Source organism: Arvicanthis niloticus, chromosome 14 (assembly GCF_011762505.2).
Source record: "Arvicanthis niloticus isolate mArvNil1 chromosome 14, mArvNil1.pat.X, whole genome shotgun sequence".
Taxonomy (NCBI): domain Eukaryota; kingdom Metazoa; phylum Chordata; class Mammalia; order Rodentia; family Muridae; genus Arvicanthis; species Arvicanthis niloticus.
This window is the reverse complement of record NC_047671.1, coordinates 33,855,728-33,873,513: the sequence shown is the minus strand read 5'-3', so window position 1 is coordinate 33,873,513 and position 17,786 is coordinate 33,855,728. Positions and strand designations below refer to the sequence as shown.

The 17,786-nt window shown below is 40.8% G+C and overlaps 1 long non-coding RNA gene across 1 annotated transcript in view; it reads left to right on the top strand.

The window, feature by feature from the left end:
* The window catches only part of LOC143434308 (uncharacterized), a 30,832-nt gene extending 18,009 nt beyond the window's left edge, over positions 1-12,823 (top strand). The window contains exon 7 of the long non-coding RNA XR_013103717.1: positions 12,003-12,823. This is a non-coding gene — a long non-coding RNA (uncharacterized LOC143434308). The remainder of the gene's footprint in view (positions 1-12,002) is intronic.
* Positions 12,824-17,786: the final 4,963 nt, after the last annotated feature.

Genomic DNA, 17,786 nt, shown 5'->3' with positions numbered 1-17,786 from the left:
TCCAAAGGCTGCCCTTTTCAAAGTTAAAGGAACAGTCCTTATTTCCTTGAGATAAGAAGACAGGCCACCATTTCTATGGTTTGATAAGGTGGGGAGGGTAGTACAGGCTAAGAGCTCCCAGGGGAGTTTTGACCCAAGAGAATAATTCAGTTAAAAGCCAAAGCTGTCACAGAAGAAAATCCAGTTGAGATTTTGACTGAAAGAAACAGAGTCCAGATGCATCTTTCAAATTGCTAACCCTAACCATGTCTAGAAGCTTCTATGCCACTGGATTTTTTAGTTACAATAACCCACCCTCTTTCCTTTTAAGGATTGGATCTCTGTCAACTGTTGCTGTTAGGCCTTCCTAAAGCACACAAGTTCAACTCTGACCAAAGCCAAGTAGTTCATCTACATAATAAAAGCAGCCAAGAGCTTGAAAGACTCATCATTTTGGCAGCCATAGAAAGAATTCCCCAAAACTTTATAGTCCACCAAGCTGTGGAGTATTTCAGACACTATGTAAGTGAAGTGGGCAGGGTCAAGGTATTTAGAACCAACTGCTTCTGTCTGTCCAGTTACTGTATTTGTCAAAGCCCTACAAATACAATTTATAAAGTGATTACTTGCAGAAGTATAAACAAGATTAGGAGAGACTGAGCCCCAAGATAAGCATTAATAAGAAGCTTTTTATATCCTGTGCTACCCATGTCCAGAGCTGGAACCCAAAGGACCCAGGGCTTGGCAAACATTGTTATCACAGAGGGACTCATGCCAGACCCAAAGCACCAAAGCAAAGAGGGAACAAGGAAGAAAAGACTTAGTTCCCTTCTTCTGCCCCCTGAGCTCCAGCCAGTACCTCCTATTAGCTAACCTGAACTGAGAGCCAGCTGGCAAAAGAGCTCAATGGTGCGGGCATAAGACAACTCCCTAGGAGAGGGGTCTTTGCAGAGAAAGCACCAAGATTGGCAGACAAAACGGGATAATTGGGATGCCTACCCACCCGGTGTTTGGGTAAAAATTATGTAATGTACTTAAAGAATTAGTGAGAGAGGAAAGGGAAGGTATTTTAGGTCTCATCCTTTGTTCTTTGGTACACCACACTCTCCTTTTAAGACTTTCCTCCCTGGCTTCGCCCATGTAAACTACCAGGTCTGATTTTAAAGTTTCTCCCTTTCATCACATCCCCAAAACCTTTTTGCTCTTTATTGTCTCACTCGTTCCCTAGCTGGCCTTATATTCTAAAGACAGAGAAGGAAAGAGAAAAGGATGGAGGGGGGGAAACTGCAGCCAGACTTAGAAAGCACAAAGAAAGCATTTGATGTTCCTCACACTCTTTGAAGAACAAATACACCCGGGTGCGCGCAGTCTTTAACAAGATGAATGTACACGCTAGGATGTTTGGCTGTGTTTTTGTACAGTCTCAACAGTAAATCTTCAGACAGACGTTTCCCCTTAATACTCTGTTTGGGGGAAAATTGTTTCCTTCTTTCTTTTTTTCTTGGTGGGGGCAAAGCAACAATTATGCCATGTATTGTAAATGCATATTGAGACTAATACAGCACACTTATGTAAGCCTCAGTGAATTCAGAGCCGTGGTGTCACAAGTCCAAGGGTGTCACAGATTAGTTCAAGATACAAAGTCTCTGGGGGGGGGGGGAGGGCTAGGGTTTTCCTCTCTTGTGTCAATTACAATGACACAGGTACAAAGCAAGGACTGATCCCATTTTTGTCCCTTTTTAAAGATGCTTCAGCACAGAGGATGAGGCTGCACACACAAAAGAGTGTTTATGCCAGAACATTCCCATGGTGAATTTCCCAATGCTCTCTGACTCAGGCTAGCCCCTTGCATTCAGAGAGCATTGTGTCTCATGCAGACAGCCTGTCAATGACTGAGGCTATGTGCCTGGTTTTAGAGTTCACATTATTTATTACCTTGTTGCAGCTTGGTGTGGAAGGACTCTTACCATAATGTATGAAATCAGATTCTGCTACAGTTGCATTTCAAAGCTCATGTGACCCACTGGATTTGCTCTATTCGGGTATTCAGGTCTATTCTGGGTTAACAGGAAGGAAAATATGGATTTTTCTTTTCTCCATCCATATAAACAATGAAGACTTGTTAGAGACTTGTTTCTGATGTTTATAGATTTCTCCTTAGAGCATACAGCCTATGGAAGATTGTTTTTAAGCAATAAACAATAATTGTATTTGGGAGCAGAGAGGTATAGTACCACATTGCATTCGGCCCACTGATAAATTTCTCTGACCTATTTATTTTCTTATGTAGACATAAAAATACAAAGACAAACAATAAATTACCCCTCCCTCCAGCACAGGCTTTTCTGTTTCCACCTCATTTTCCATCACGTTCCTCGTTTGATACTACCTTTTTTTTTTAATGGCTAAATATAAATATTCCACAATGAATGACTGTAATTAGGTTGTCTGCTTCCCTTTCAAGGACTTGTTAAGAAGAGAAAGGGCTTTAATCTAAAGCAAACGAACAGAGCTAGAAGTTAATTAGAAATTAGCCATATATCCCTGGTAAATTATTTATGCTAAGCCATGTGTTACTGTAAGAATAATATACATTTACACTGACTACTGTAAACATAAAATAATTAACAATAAAGGGAAGATATTATCCCTTAATAGAATCCCTTTTGCCAAGACCAGTTTAATTTTCTCCCTCGTAATACTGAATGATAACCCAGAGCCCCTGCTTTGTGTGGCAAGCACCAAGGCCTCTTTACAGCCTTCTTGAATTGGCTTCTGCTCTCCTGTCCCTCTTCTGTGTGCACACTCACTGTCGGATTTATATTACCCCATAGCATGCCTTTCTTCTTCTCTTTAGCTTTCTTCTATCTTTTCCCTTTCTTCTATTTGTTTCTTCCTTTTCATTAAAACCTGGCTAGACCCCAAATAGGAAGGCAACAGAGCCTCTCTCCCCATTCTTTCTGCTTCCATTCAGCATATTCTTTTATTTTCTTTTTCCTTTCCTATCCATGCTGTGGAGTCTTCTTATGCAATGCTTATTGCTAGAGCCTCTCAAGAATAAAGAAAAGCCTCAAGCAGTTGCCATAAAATGCAGTATATTTAAATTCTGTCTCCCTTTCTTCCCTTATTCTATTAGCAAGGACATAAAGCTCAAAAAATGGACCAGCCCTGGAAAGCCTCTCCACCTATTTAAGAGCCTTTAGATTCCACCTAAATACTGAAATATGCTTGCCTCCTGTGTTGAGCAGGTAACTGGACCAAATTTCACAGCATCCCCTTAGGGAGTACAGCATTTGTATTCATATATTTCTCTATGCATAATCAGTATTAAATACAATCTAATGAAGTGTCTTTGTGTCTAAAACACAGTTACCTGAGGACTCTCCTTACAAAACATTCATTGAATTTTTTTTTCTCCATTCATGTCTGGCAGCAATAAATGCAGTGCCTTTTTTTACATGGTTAGTGTAGGTGTTGTTAATGTACTTTCCACATCCATTTAAATGCAAATCTCCATGCAAATAGTCGCTTGGAGGAAAAAGAGAGAGGGAGAGACTGTGTTTAGCAGAAGACAAAGCTAGAGGGACAATAGGAAGCCTGAATAGGGTGTCAGTGGAGAGCTGCACAAGAAAACTCCGCTCTGTTCAGAAATGAAAACACATTAACGACAGTACAGAGGATTTCTCTATAGGTTCTTACAGCTTTGTTGTATGTAAACATGATTCCCAGCCGGTGAAACAAAATGAATGAGTTTGGGGAAAAAAATTTAAATGCTTCCTGGAGAAGGAGGAGAGAGAGGTCAAGTCAGCTGTGCAGAAATGGCCCTTGATCAGTGTGTGAAAGACCAGCAGACTATGGACAAATAAGTATGCCTCTTCAAGAAATCCCCAGTCCAGAACCAAACGGGTCACTGTCCAAACAGCTCAAATGGTAAATAATGCAACAGGGCAGCCTTTCCAAAGAAGGAAATGAGCTAAGACAGAAAATTTGTCATTATACCAGAGAACAGCAACTTTGTAGCTTAATTTGGGTCCAAGGCAGGCTGGATTTCAATGCCAGGGAAATTTCCAAGTTTTTTTTATTTGCAAAGGAAAAAAGAAATGTTACAGCAAAGGTTAAACGCCAGCTTTAAAAAGAGCAAACTGTTCCAGAGTCTCCCAGTTTTTTTTGTTTTTTTTTTTTTTTTTTAAGTGTCTCTTCAAGTTTCCTTTGGATGTGAACAAGGGAGTTAACAAGAAAGTAACAAAGCTGCAAGATTGCAAGGCAAAGGGTTAGTCACAGTGTGTGAAGGAGGAAAGTGACCCTCGGTGCCACATATTTCAACGAATAAGCCTATCTGTGGCACACATTGCTGCTTGCAGAGAGCCCCTCAGCAGTCCTGGAGGCTCTGTGATTGGCAGCCGTTTGATTCCATGGTGCCAAGGCAGCAACAACAAAGGAGACTTTATCTGGACACATCCAGGAAGATTTTCAGTAGATTCAGGAAGAAGTATCATACACTTGCAAGTTGGAGTAATTTCAGCTTCCTTTGAGCATGCAGTTGGATAGAATGATTATCTTTGACTTCCTTGACTTGAAATAACCAAACAACCCTCCCAGCCCGCACCACTACCTTGCCAAAGGGGGAAAAAGTAAGATAGTAGTAGTAATAGAAAAAGAAAAAGGAGGTGGAGGAAAAGTAGGAGAGGAAAAAAAAAGAAGATGAAGAAGAAGAAGGAGAAGGAGAGGAAGAGGAAGAAGAGGAAATCTTATAACCAACTTATGTTTTTACTTTTCCTACAAGAAAAACTATATCTGAAATGCAGTTTTCTTCCTTCTTGCTGTAGGAGAGAAAGGATTTATTTTGGCTCATGGATTCAGGGGGATTTCTGTCCATGGTAGGTGCAGAGAGCACTACAAAGTTAGTGGTGGTAGAAGCTTGCTGTAGAGACTCCTAGGCCCAGGTAAAGAGCTCAGGACTCAACTCCAATCTGGTGCAGCCAGAGGCAGAGTCCTGTCCTTCAGTTTGGCTTTTTCAGTATGAATCATAGGTCTTAAATGGGTATTTCTTTTGAAAAGTTATCTTTTTCCTTCTTCCTTCCATATGCCCCACCCCCTGAAGTGTCAGTAAAGACCCCAAACTTGCTCTCGTCTGCCCAGTCATCTATCCTGAACATTCTGTGTTTGTCAGCTCCATGCCTGCAATTTACTACCCTTAGCCTGTCGTCAGTTGAATAAGACTTGAAAAATCTTGCCTCTGTGATGTGAGGCAGTTCTGAACAGGGAAGCAAAGGGAACTATTTTCTCAGTATTCAGAAACAGGCTGGAGAAAGAAAGAAAAAAAAAAAAAAAAAAAAAAAAAAAAAGGAGAGTCTGGACTTTGAATTAGCCTGTTAGGATTCTTTAGTATTATATGGTTCAATAGAATAAATAATATATAGCCAAAATTCTGTTTAATTTTTTGGGCCAGAAGTGGTCTGGGACTCATAACACAACCCAAGCTAAATTCAAATTTACAAGTCTTCTTGATTTCTGGGAGTATGGTATAGACCTGTAATAAGTCATACATTAAAATTACCAACTTACACTAAATTATTGACTTAAGATACTTGGCCCTGTGGTTGAGAATTCCTGGAAGAAATTTATGCCTGCAAAGGCTAACTTATCAGATAGTTATTCAATAACGCGTGGTGTTAGAATATTGCAGATTCAGAGCATAATTACAATTTCCTTGGATTATTAGTAGTTCCCTAGATAGTCATTCCTTGCCCACTTCTGGATCGGACCTGATACTCTGTGACTATCAGGTAAAAATCCTTTCGTGTATGAACAGATCCCAAGTTTCTAGCAATCAAAGGGCTAAGAATGCTGTCCTTGTCCGAGGCCTTTAGGGCTTTTTCCTGGTTTGTTGTAACCTGCCTTCCCAATGTATCCACTGATACATTTGAAAAGTGTGTTGATTTATAAACACCTTTGTTTTGTCACCACAAAAAGCTTGTGAAAGGTCTGAAAAGACGGCTTAGCAGGTAAGAGCACCTGCTGCTCTTCCAGAGGACCAAGGTTCGATTCCAAATACCCACATGGTCCAGGCGACCTGATGCCTTTTCTTGGCCCCCTAAGACACTGCAACACTGCATGCATGTGGCACACAGACATACATGCAGGGAAAGCACTCATACGTGTAAAAAATTTTTTTATTAAAAAAGATTCATGAAATTGCTGCTTCACTGAAACATGTTATTTGAGGTAACCTAAATCTGTGTTTTGGGGTCATGGTCACTTGTATTTGGCTTCAGAATAAACCATATCTTTTATTCCTTTGAGGGAAGAACAATTTCATTGACAACCTATTTATTATTATAATGATTACATATTTGTTAAATGTTTAAATTAATGACTATATCTGTTGAATTATTTATACTTTAGCTTATATGCCTTTTTTATCATAAGAATAGGGCAGGTTGAAGAAACATTTACCTGAATAAGTGAGACAAAACTGTACCAAATAAGGCCCATATTCCAGTGATAAAAGCTAGCAGACATTTATTCTTCTCCATTCAATATCTAGTGCGACCCCAGGGGAGTTTAGGGGGTAGGTAGTACCCACTACTCACTAATTCCATTCTGAGACTAACAGGAGAGCAATTGTAGTTAGACCATCTGAGGACAGTCACCACAATAAAAAACACTGCTACAATAGCCTGAACCTTCTAGTTAGGCAATTGCACACACAATGTGTTCTTGAAGCCTTTTGGCCATAACTAGTCCCCAGGCAGCAAGCTGTGACACTCCTGACTCGTCAGAGGACCTAGAGAGACAAGTGTGGATAAGCCATGAATACCTATAACAAGGACAATATGGAAGAATTAGATGTGTCCTCCAAACCTGCAGTTGTTCATTAGTAGCTGTTCTGTCACACTTGAAATTCATTTGGGATATAGCCCAGGCTTGCCAATCTCAGTTCTAAGACCTCTGGGATTGGTGAACACATTTTCTCATTGTTTTATGTTAACTAACCTCAAACATAGTGGGTGTTCCAAACTATCCTTCCTGAGATAAATGCATTTTGTCTGGCCATCAGGTTAAACCTCTAGAAAATCCTCAGTGCCTGGACCCACAGAAGGCATGAGCCAGCTGCAGAACTTGGTACCCAGATGGCCTGTATCTCCAAATGCTGCAAAGCGTGTTTCTAAGGAGGATATTGTCTACTGATTTCTTTCTCAGAAGAAAAATGTTAAAATGTATCCTTAGGGGAGAGATGCCAGGTGATGCTCGGAAACTATCTCTCAGCTAGAGGCAGGAAAATTGAGCTGGTAATGGCTTTGCCCTTAATGTGCTTTGGGACATGTATGTGGACATCAGCTCAGCTTCAGCTTCTTCAGAGAGTGGTTGGGTCAAAACTCTCATGGGCTTTCTTTCTCACATGCAGTACTCGATAGGATGTAGGGCCATTTCCAGTTTGTTTTGTTTGTTTGTTTGTTTGTTTGTTTTTCCAGCGTATGCTCCCATATTTGTTAATGGGAATGGAGTATAACAAACTGTGAAACCATAGACCCTTTCACATCCTCTTACTTAGAAACACCATGACCCCGGCAAGGCAGGTCATGGTCCATTCTCTTTACTAGTATTTAGATGAACTTTCTCTGGTTTGAATTCATACCAAGGCTTGTTGCTCCAATTTTCTTTTGATGGCAGAACCAGTAAGTTCTAAAACAAATAAATTTGAGCTGAACGTGTGGAATCCCTATGAGCGTAGCTTTACGGGCAGCATCCTGCATCATTTTGTAGACGTGAAGGACACTCTAGCCTCCCGTCCCACAAGCCCCACAAATGGCGGCATCCAGCTTATGGAATGAATTGATCAACAGTGCATTGGTACTGGCCTACAGACCTGATAAGGCAACAGTGTCCTGGCCACGCTAATTCTGGTGACACTCGGTCATACCACGTCAGATTGCAGACTCTCATGATTTCATGTGTTTCCCCAAGCCTAGCTCTTGAATCTTCTATCATTTCAGAAGCCTATAAGAGCTTTACAATAAATTCATCATTTTGCTTAATTCTACAAGAGACCACTTTTGTCCCTTTACAATGGAAACATTCCTAATTGGTTCGAAAGCTTTGGCCAACTATGACATAATGTACCATACTAGCCAGGAAAAAAAATGTTTTAAGCAACTATCACTTGGTTAACCAGTATTACTCCTTAAGTATGCAGCCATCTATATATTTTTAACCAAAAATATGAACTCCATTGGTGCTCCTGTTAATCCTAGGAGGGTTCAGGATAGCACAGTTTCAGAGTTCTCAGCTTCAGGATGGTAAATTGACAAGTCAATCCAATATGGAGTAAGAGGTCAGAGTTCCCAGCAAGCACTGATCATCCCTACCTAGGCCTTTAATGCATTTATTTTTTAACTATACCATTCAGCTCTTCTAAAAAAAAACAAAAGCAAAAAAAAAAAAAAAAAAAAAAGTTGCTTTAATTACAACAACCCCACCACAGAAAGTAATTTCTTTTCAGGCATGGAAGAGAACCCACCTGAAATTTCTCTTTAAATCTAGCCCCTTCGGCCATCAAAGTATATTGAGCTCTATAGAGACAGTGCCGGGGAAAGCAAGAACCGGTCAGATACTGGGCAACTCTGTGCCTCATGGAGGAAAATCAACTAAACATGGGCGAAGGAGATCCTAAGAAGTTGAGAGGCAAAATGTCCTCATATGCATTCTTTGTACAAACTTGATGGGAGGAACACAAGAAGAAGCATGTAAATGCTTCTGTTGACTTCTTAGAGTTCTCCAAGAAGTGCTCAGAGAGGTGGAAGACCATGTCTGCTGAAAAAAAGGGGGAGTTTGAAGACATGGCAAAGGCTGACAAGGCTTGTTATGAGAGAGAAATGAAAACCTCCATCCCTGCCCCCAAAGAGGAGACCAAAAAGAAGTTCAAGGACCCGGCTGCACCCAAGAGGCCTCCTTTGGCCTTCTTCCTGTTCTGTTCTGGGTACCTCCCCAAAATCAAAGGCGAGCATCCTGGCTTATCCACTGGTGATGTTGCAAAGGAACTAGGAGAGACGTGGAACAACACTGCCGCGGATGACAAGCAGCCTTACGAGAAGAAGGCTGCCGAGCTGAAGGAGAAGTAGGAGAAGGATATTGCTGCCCACACAGCTAAAGGAAAATCTGACGCAGCGAAAAAGGAGGGGGTCAAGGCTGAAAAGAGCAAAAAAAAAAGAAGGAAGAGGAAGATGAGGAGGAGGAGGAGGAGGAAGAGGAGGAAGATGAAGATGATGAATAAGTTGGTTCTGGCACAGTTATTTTTCTTATCTATAAAGCATTTAACCCCCATATACAGGACTCACTCCTTTTAAATAAAAATTGAAATGTATAGCTGTAGAAGATTTGTTTTTAAACTGTACAGTGTCTTTTTGGTATAGGTAATGCACTACCAAATTTGTCTTTAGATAGCCCTGTCCAGGTGGTATTTTCAGTAGCCACTAATCTTGCTTGGTACAGTCTGGGAGCTGTAAATTGGTATGGAAATTTAAAGCAGGTTCTTGTTGGTGCACAGCACATGTTAGTTATATATGGGGACAGTTGTTTTGTCCTATTTGTTTGTTTTTGGATTTTGTTTTGGTTTTTCATCTCCAGTTGTCTCTCGTGCAGCTTATGAGATAATTGTCCTGTTAACTGAATACTGCTCTATAACTGAAAAAAAATGAGGCTGTTTTGTTGACATTCTGAATGCTTCTAAGTAAATACAATTTTTATTAGTAAAAACAACAACAACAACAAAACAAACAAAAAAGCCTAGCCCCTTGATGGCACCAGTGTAAATTAGTGTAGCCTTATCTAATTTTGACACATTTCCTTCACACAATGCCACAGGCTGTATGGCAAAGCAACTTAGTTCTCTGAAGAAAAAAAAATAGTAGAGACAGAAACAGATGCAGTGCTGAAGAGACCTAGAAACCAAGTGGATATATTAATTCTAACTCCTTAAAAGTGGAAAACTTCCTCTGTTTTCTATTTCAGCCTATCGATTATTCTTTGTTTTTCAGTGTGTGTGTGTGTGTGTGTGTGTGTGTGTGTGAGAGAGAGAGAGAGAGAGAGAGAGAGAGAGAGAGAGAGAGAGAGAAAGAGAGAGACAAGTAAGGTGGTATGGGTGTGGGTGTGCGGGTGTTTGTGTCTGCTGACGTACATGTACCGATCAGAGAACAACTTGGGATGTCTGTCTCTGCCTTCCATCTTGTTTGCTGCTGTATACGCCAGGCTAGCTGGACTGCGAGCTTCTAGGCATTCTCTCGCCTCTGCCTCGTGTCTGCCTATACTAGTGCTGGCATTCCAGACATGCACTGCCAAGTCTGGTTGATGTAGTTTCTAGAGATCTGAACTCAGGTCACCACATCTTACAATATGCACCTTACACACTGAGCCATCTCCCCAGCCAGTCTCTTTCTTGCTGACATTACCAGATTCTCTACCCTTCTCAGCTGTTTTGACTTTTCTTAGATCTAAGCAGAGCACAAATTCCAGGAGCATAAGCTCCCAAAAGAAATCAAAGAGGCTTAATATGTTCTCTAAGTTTATTTCCACCTGTCTGAAGTCTGCTGTGCTCACTCTTTCATTTTTAAACACCTGTTTGGGGCTTGCTTCCTTAAAAGAATGAGCATGCCTTGAAAAATGACATCGTGGCAGATACAGCATCCATTCAGACGGTGCCCTGAGCCAGGTTGCTCTCACAAACCAATGCCAGTGTCCTGCTGAGGCGCTGATGCTTCTCAGGACTCAAGGGTGTGAAGCTAGTCTTGGGGACAGATTAAATTGGCTATGGTTTTAAGATGGTATATCCAGGGCAGAGATAGCAAGAATGACTTCAGAACGATGAGCATATCTGAGGTTCCTTCATACACAAGGAAGGTTCTGAAATTTGAAAGCATTAATTTAGTAACCAAGGCAGTTGACTCCTTTGAAGAAGAGGTCTTGGAGAGATCCATCCCGGGAGACTGAAGAAGACATGGTAGTGGAGGGCAGGGACAACCCATGAAGAACTTCTGGATTCCTACCATTCACACAGTTTTATAGCAACCTTTTTCTTTTCCTTTCTTTTCTCTTCTTTTTTTTCTTTTCTTTTGCTTTCTGTCATGAATAGCAACAAGAAACTTCAAAAAGATATGGGATTGGAGGGTTAAGAATACATATATATATATATATATATATATATATATGCATTAATATCTTTTGCTTTCAGGTAAATAGACACATCAAATCCCAGAAAAATGGAAAGACAATGACAGCTAAATAGAAGAAAGGTATACAAGCCAAATTCTGGGACCCAGCAGTGAGAAAGAAGTGAAGAGTGAGCCCGTGGGAGATACTACAGGGAGGCAGCCATGAGGTTAAGCAGATAGCTTAGTCAGTAAAGCACTTGTCACATAACCATGAGGACCCAAGTAATCCCAGTACTAGAGACCTGGGAACTGGATGATCTTGGGTCTCCTAACCTGACCAGCCAGTCTAGTAGAATTGATAGCTTGATAACTGTCAGTGAGAGTTTCCGTCACATAAAATATAATGAAGAGTTATGGAAGAAAATGCCTAGTAGTCATTTTGATCTTCATGTACACATGCATATGTGTGCACATGTACCTCCACACACACTTATGTACATAAAAAGAACACAGAGAGACACAGACACACACAGTCACACACACAGTCACACACACTGCCATTGTGATTTTTCAAGCAGACTTATTATGTTGGTTGGTGGGTTGTTTTTTTTTTTGTTTGGTTGGTTTTTTTTAATCTCAGACAACAAAATCCACTAGAACTGATACGAAGAAAAGATTTCACAAAACATAGTACAAAGTGGTGATTTGAAAAGGCACACCAAAAAACCAATTTACTGGAAAAGCTTCCAGATCTACTCCAGGGACCAGGCATGTGGTCCTTGCTGGGCCCTGTGCTGCCATTAGGAAATGCTGAGTCCAGAAATTCCTTCTGGAGCTTGCAACCTTAGAATCACACTGTTCCTTCCTGTTTTCCAGAAAATCAGAGCCTACCTGAAAAGATAAACTTCTCTCTTGCTTTCAAAATCTCATGTGTGTGGATCCATTTGGAGAATGAAGATGTGAGGCCAGCCAGCCAGCCTGATGGAAGGCCAGACTGGAAGAACCAAGTTTGTTTCCACAGGATCTGACACAGCAATCCTCTGTTAGATCCTCCCTGGCCTCTAAACCAAAGGCGGGGCTGCCAGGGTATTTGCTTGTCATAAAGTAATATGTTTGTTCTTGGGAAATTACAACCCAGATTTCATCTTAAACACATAATTCAATCTCCCATTGCTGTTTCTTTCCTCTGTAGGCAAAGGCAGTATCATTCAGAGTAATTCTGTGGAAGCAACCAGGATAGGCTGTCCTGCAACTTTCCTTCCCACATTTTCTCCAAGTTCCTTGGCATCAAGAGAGCAACAGAAAATCCCACCAGATATGAAGGTGAAGCCAAAGCCTAGATGTTAGGGGAAAGATTTTTAATTAGGTTTAGAGGGTTTAGACATCAAGTCACCTGATTAGAAATATTCTTTTTAAGCCCTTTTAAAACATGAAGTGGCCCATAATTACAAGTAAGAGGAAAGCCTGCTGTCAGGGGAGAAACAGCTCAGAGAGACAGAGCAGAGGCTAAGTGTTTGATTCCTTACCAAGACTAGGCTATTTTGGCATCTCAGGTGACCACAGTATTCTTCACCAGCAAGGTCATGATAGTACTCTGTTCCACCTATCTACCTTGCTCCAGTTTTCCTGTATTTAACAAGACACACAAAATAAATGGCTTCTTCCCACCAGAAGCTAGTAAAGCTGGTTGCTTCTTATTCTAGTCCTATTTGCAAAGATATGAATCTTATGATAAATTGTAATAAAAATTCATATTCATTCTGGATATTGTGTGGATATATTCTGGATATTTCTTTCTAAAGAAAGAGACACACAGGATCCTGACGTTTTCCTGTCTTTCAAATCCAGATGACCTTCTTATCACACTTGTTAGTCATTAAACCAGTCACCATTAGGTAATGTTTTTATTAATTGGAAGTTAGACTCCTAAACCAAAGCGACCTTTGTCCTGAAAACCTCAAGGCGTCAGGAAGAAAGCTAATCTCCATTGAAAGCTTCCATGTGAAACTCAAAATGATGTCACTGCCCTAAAATCTCTTTTGCCGACGTTGCACTCGTAGTGGTTGGAAGAGAGCTTATCTATCTTCATCTGAAAGGATGACTTCTTCTGTTTACATGAAGAGCTCAAACACATGACTACAGTTTGGAAATAAGAAGAAATGGACTGTGCGATGCAGCAACTATTATTATGAGGCTCAGGGAAAGTGGCTCAGTGGGTAAGAACATTTGTTGTGCACACAAGAGGATCTGAGATCAGGTCATAACCATGCATATTGAAAAGGTAGTCAGGGTCTCTTGTGACGGAAACACTTGTGAGAGAGGGAGGAGACAAGGAGATCTCAGGAGTCTGTTGGCCAAAAGAACCAAAACAAGAAGCTTCAGGCTCATGGAGGGACTGTGCCTCAAAAAACAAGATGGTGAGCAATTGAGGCAGACACCCAAACAGATTTCCTTTTCTGGCTTCCCCAAGCACTTGCATGGTTGCCTACATCCATATATACATATGCTTATTCGGTACACACACACACACACACACACACACACACACACACACACACACACAAGTGTGGCGAGGGAGAGGGAAAGAGAGCTACTCATTAGATGTTCACCATATCCATACAAATATAATGTGATAAGGTACATACCCAAAGGGCTTTTATACACTTGTATTGTACCCTCTGCCGTGAACCTTGATATGACTACTCTACTTAGAAAAAGCATCTGGAACGGGCTGAAGTAGAGGCACAGCAAGTGCCTCTTTCAATAACAAGGACTTTGTTCAAATTGGGTGAAAATAGTGAAACAGTGATAGGATAGTTCTCTTCCTGCTCACTAGGAACCCTCTGAGACTCACCCGTGCAGTGCCTTGATACACGTGAAATGAAGGAGGCACCACACGTGCACCAAACACTTCACATCCCTTGCTTTTTCGTAATTGAGGGAGAAGAGCCAATTGGCAGAGGCAGCTTGGACTCCTTCTCCCAAACTCCTTTTTGAATGGGAAGTGCACATCCACTTACCTTCTTTGCCTTGCCTCTTCAGTCCTTTGATCTCCATCTTGCTGAGACTCTAGAGCCACCTGCATTTCTTTCTCTCTGACATCTGCTTTTTACTATCAAACTGCTGGCCTCTTCCCAGACTTCGCTTTTTATTCCGAGCTCTGCTGTCAATTTACTTTCTTATCTACTCCTCAGTTTGCAGGCTTTCTGGTTACACTTTGACTATAGGGCTCCCCACCTCTCTCCAGCCTGCACCTGAGTATTCCTCCACCATGCCAACCCTCCGGCTCCTGCCAGGCCAGTACAGCCTGACTTGCTCTCTCTATAAGAATTGAAATCCCTATCCGTCATCAATATGTCTATAGCTGGATTCTCATTCAGCTTCACACCTACATTTTCACCAGCTTGAGAACATAATCATACCTTAAAAAGAGCTCACAGTATTCTTCACTGAGCACCTGGTGATAAATAAAAGTGAAATCAAATATAGCTATGAGCTGGATGCTCCGCACACACATACATGCTGTGAGCTTTTGATAGGAAGGATACATCTCTAAGTACATTGTGCTTTATGGATGCCATGACTCAAGATGATACAGCTTCAGGTGGGTTTCCTTCTTGTTACTGCCACAATAAAACACAAATATTCAGCAGTCTGGGCATAGGAGTAGAGATGATTGTATCCTTTAGAGTCATCTGGTCTACCTCATTGCAAGAGCAGCTGGGAATGGTAATGGGTCTTGGCAGCCACTGCCTCACTTTCATTACTATGAAAGAAAGAGGAAGATGGTTTGGTGGGTAGTTAGAAATCTTGTCCTCAAACTTGTTTACTACTTGGTATCAGGCAGGTCAGTAATTTTAGTTTCACTAAATGTCTTTTTACAAAAAAAAAAAGTCTCCTTATATGAAATTGCTTTATTTCTTTATAATGGAAGGGGCTTGGATTTTTTTTCTTTTTAACAGATCAAATTCCTTTATTTTTTATTACTTTTATTTTTTATAGTCCAGTCTTTGCCCCCCCTCCCGGTCCACCCTCCCACAGTTCCTCATCCCATTCCTTCTTCCCCGTCCCCCTGCCAGTCTCCAAAGGATTCTCTCTCTCTCTCTCTCTCTCTCTCTCTCTCTCTCTCTGCCTCCTCCTCTCCTCTCATTGCATTTGCTAGTAGAATTTGAAGATCCTACTCAGCTCAATTTTCTAGTCTGTTGAAAACTAGTTTTCAAAACCAATGCAATCTACATATAGCCAATGAGCAATAAAAGTGTTTTTTAAGCTTTCTGTTTCACTTTGATACATAAGAAAGTGAGCTACAAATTGGCAGCTCAAACTCAGGGCGAATCCATCCAATAACCAAAGCTCTCCCAAGTGTCAGTAGCAGCTGCTTGTCAAAGTTTACCATCTCCATGTGGACTTCACTCTGTGTTTACTCTTAAGTCTAAAAAGCAAATTCTTTTGAAAGAAAGTGTGGAGACCTGGAAAGATTTTTTCCCCTCTGTGTTTTTATAGGATTGGTGTGCTAACCCAGCCATACAAGTATTGGCACAAGCTAAGGATTAAGAAGTCAGGCTGGTAGCAGTCTGTGGCAGCACATGGAATATTTACTGTCAGGCAGCTTATGTCAAATGTGAAAAAAAAAAAAAAAAAAAAAAAAAAAAAAGCTAGCACATCTATCATAACAAACAACGCCTGCAAGACAGGTTGTCCAGGGGCCATGGCAGAGACATTGCCAATATTTTAAACAGCTCTATGTTCCTGAACAAACAGAAGCAAAATTTATTAATGGCCAGGTAAAAAGATCAGGGCTCACCACAAAGGCAGAAAGAAGGAAAGCCCGGGACAAAATTATCTAGTATCTTTCACTAGAGACGGAAAGCACCTCTGTCCTACAAAGGGCCTTGCCCTTTACGAGGAATATCAACAGCCGTATTCAGAAAACATCACTAAGGTTTGCTTATTTGGTTTTAACATGCAGTTTCTAAAGCATGAGAAATCTGTAAGCGGGACTATCCTGCATGCTCTACTGACCTCAGTGTCTCTGGATCCTTCCATGATTCCATGATTCATTAATTTAAATGTCATTAATTTAGTACATTTCCCCCACTTCCATATTTAGAAATGAATGTTGGACTAGCTAGTTAGCTCGGTGGGTAGAAAATATCTATCACCAAGCCTGATGACCTGAGTTTTATGATGGAAAGGACTGACTTCCTCAAAATTTTCTCTGACCTGCATATATAGAGCCCCATCCCTCATTAAATAAATAATAGAAACAAGTCATATCTGCTGTGCTAGAAGCGGAACAATGGAATACCAAAGATGCTTTTGTGAGTTCACTGTGCTTTGTGTTTAAGTAACACTTTCATGTCTTAAAAATGATCAAAGCAATTGGTGCATGGGACTAAAGCCAAGAGAATTTGCTGGATTTCTCTGAGCCAGACAGGCAAAGAATTGTAGCTGCCCATAAAGCATGTCTTCTGCAGTGTGTAAACCCAGATGAATAATATTAGCGACATCAGGGCTACTTCTGAATTGTGATGTAAAATATGGGGTTCATGGTCATCTCCACTCATCTTCCTTGGTGTTTCCTTCAGTATTTTGGGTGGTCTCAGCATTCAATTAGAGGACATGGAGGAAGTATTGGGACTGCTTTGAACATGTCACCCAGAGTAGAAGAGGTACCTTTCTCCTTTACAAAACAGGCTTCTGAACAGAGCAGGTGCTTATTCTTAAAATAAGAGTGGAACTTACTTTTAGAAACTTTATTATCCCTACATACCCCCAGGAAAACTTTAAAAATTGTGGCTCCTAGAATGACAGATGAAGTCACTGGACAGCCTTTTCTGAGCCTGCCACATCGATGAATTCACACTAAACAAGGTCAATACGTTCGACTTAACTCATTTTATTTGGTGCTACATTCAGACTCCCATTCTCATCAAATAGCTGAACATCGATCAGTATCAAGGATTTAAACCTTGATGAAATAGTCTTGTTGGAAAGACTCTAAGATGCCGAGACAGTAGGGAGAGTCTAATGTGTTATGTACATTTATCCATAGTGTGTACAAGAGCTTTGAAAGGAAGAGAATTTCATGTGCTTGTTGAACAGATTTGGTTCTGGGGAAGATATATTTAAATGACAGTTTTTACAATTTTCATTTAGTAAGCAAGAATAAGCCATTGGCAACATATAAGATATTTTCTATACTAAGTAGAAGTTGAATGTTCTGTCTCTTCTAGCCACACTGTATTCTGCAGTCAGAATGCCATGAAAGGACTGTCTGTCTATCTATCTATCTATCTATCTATCTATCTATCTATCTATCTATCTATCTTTTTCCAGAAATGTAAGCCTATTCCAAAGTCAAAAGCTGAAGAAGGGAGTTCTTAATAGTTTGTTTGTGGAAGGCTGACCTCAATGGTTTCTCAGAGAGAAAGAACATTAGCACTAACAACCATTTAAACTTTAGCACTAGCATGGAGCCCCTGTGGTGTCCTGGAAACGGACAACTCCTTCTCAGACACACTGATCTTTGATATCATGGAAGATGCCCAATTGTTCTGGAGGCCTCTAATACTAAGATGGCTTTAAGGTTTCTTTCTTGCTTATCCTTGAATTTGATAAATGGCTTCATTCAACCTTCAGTTTCTCAAGATATGAAAC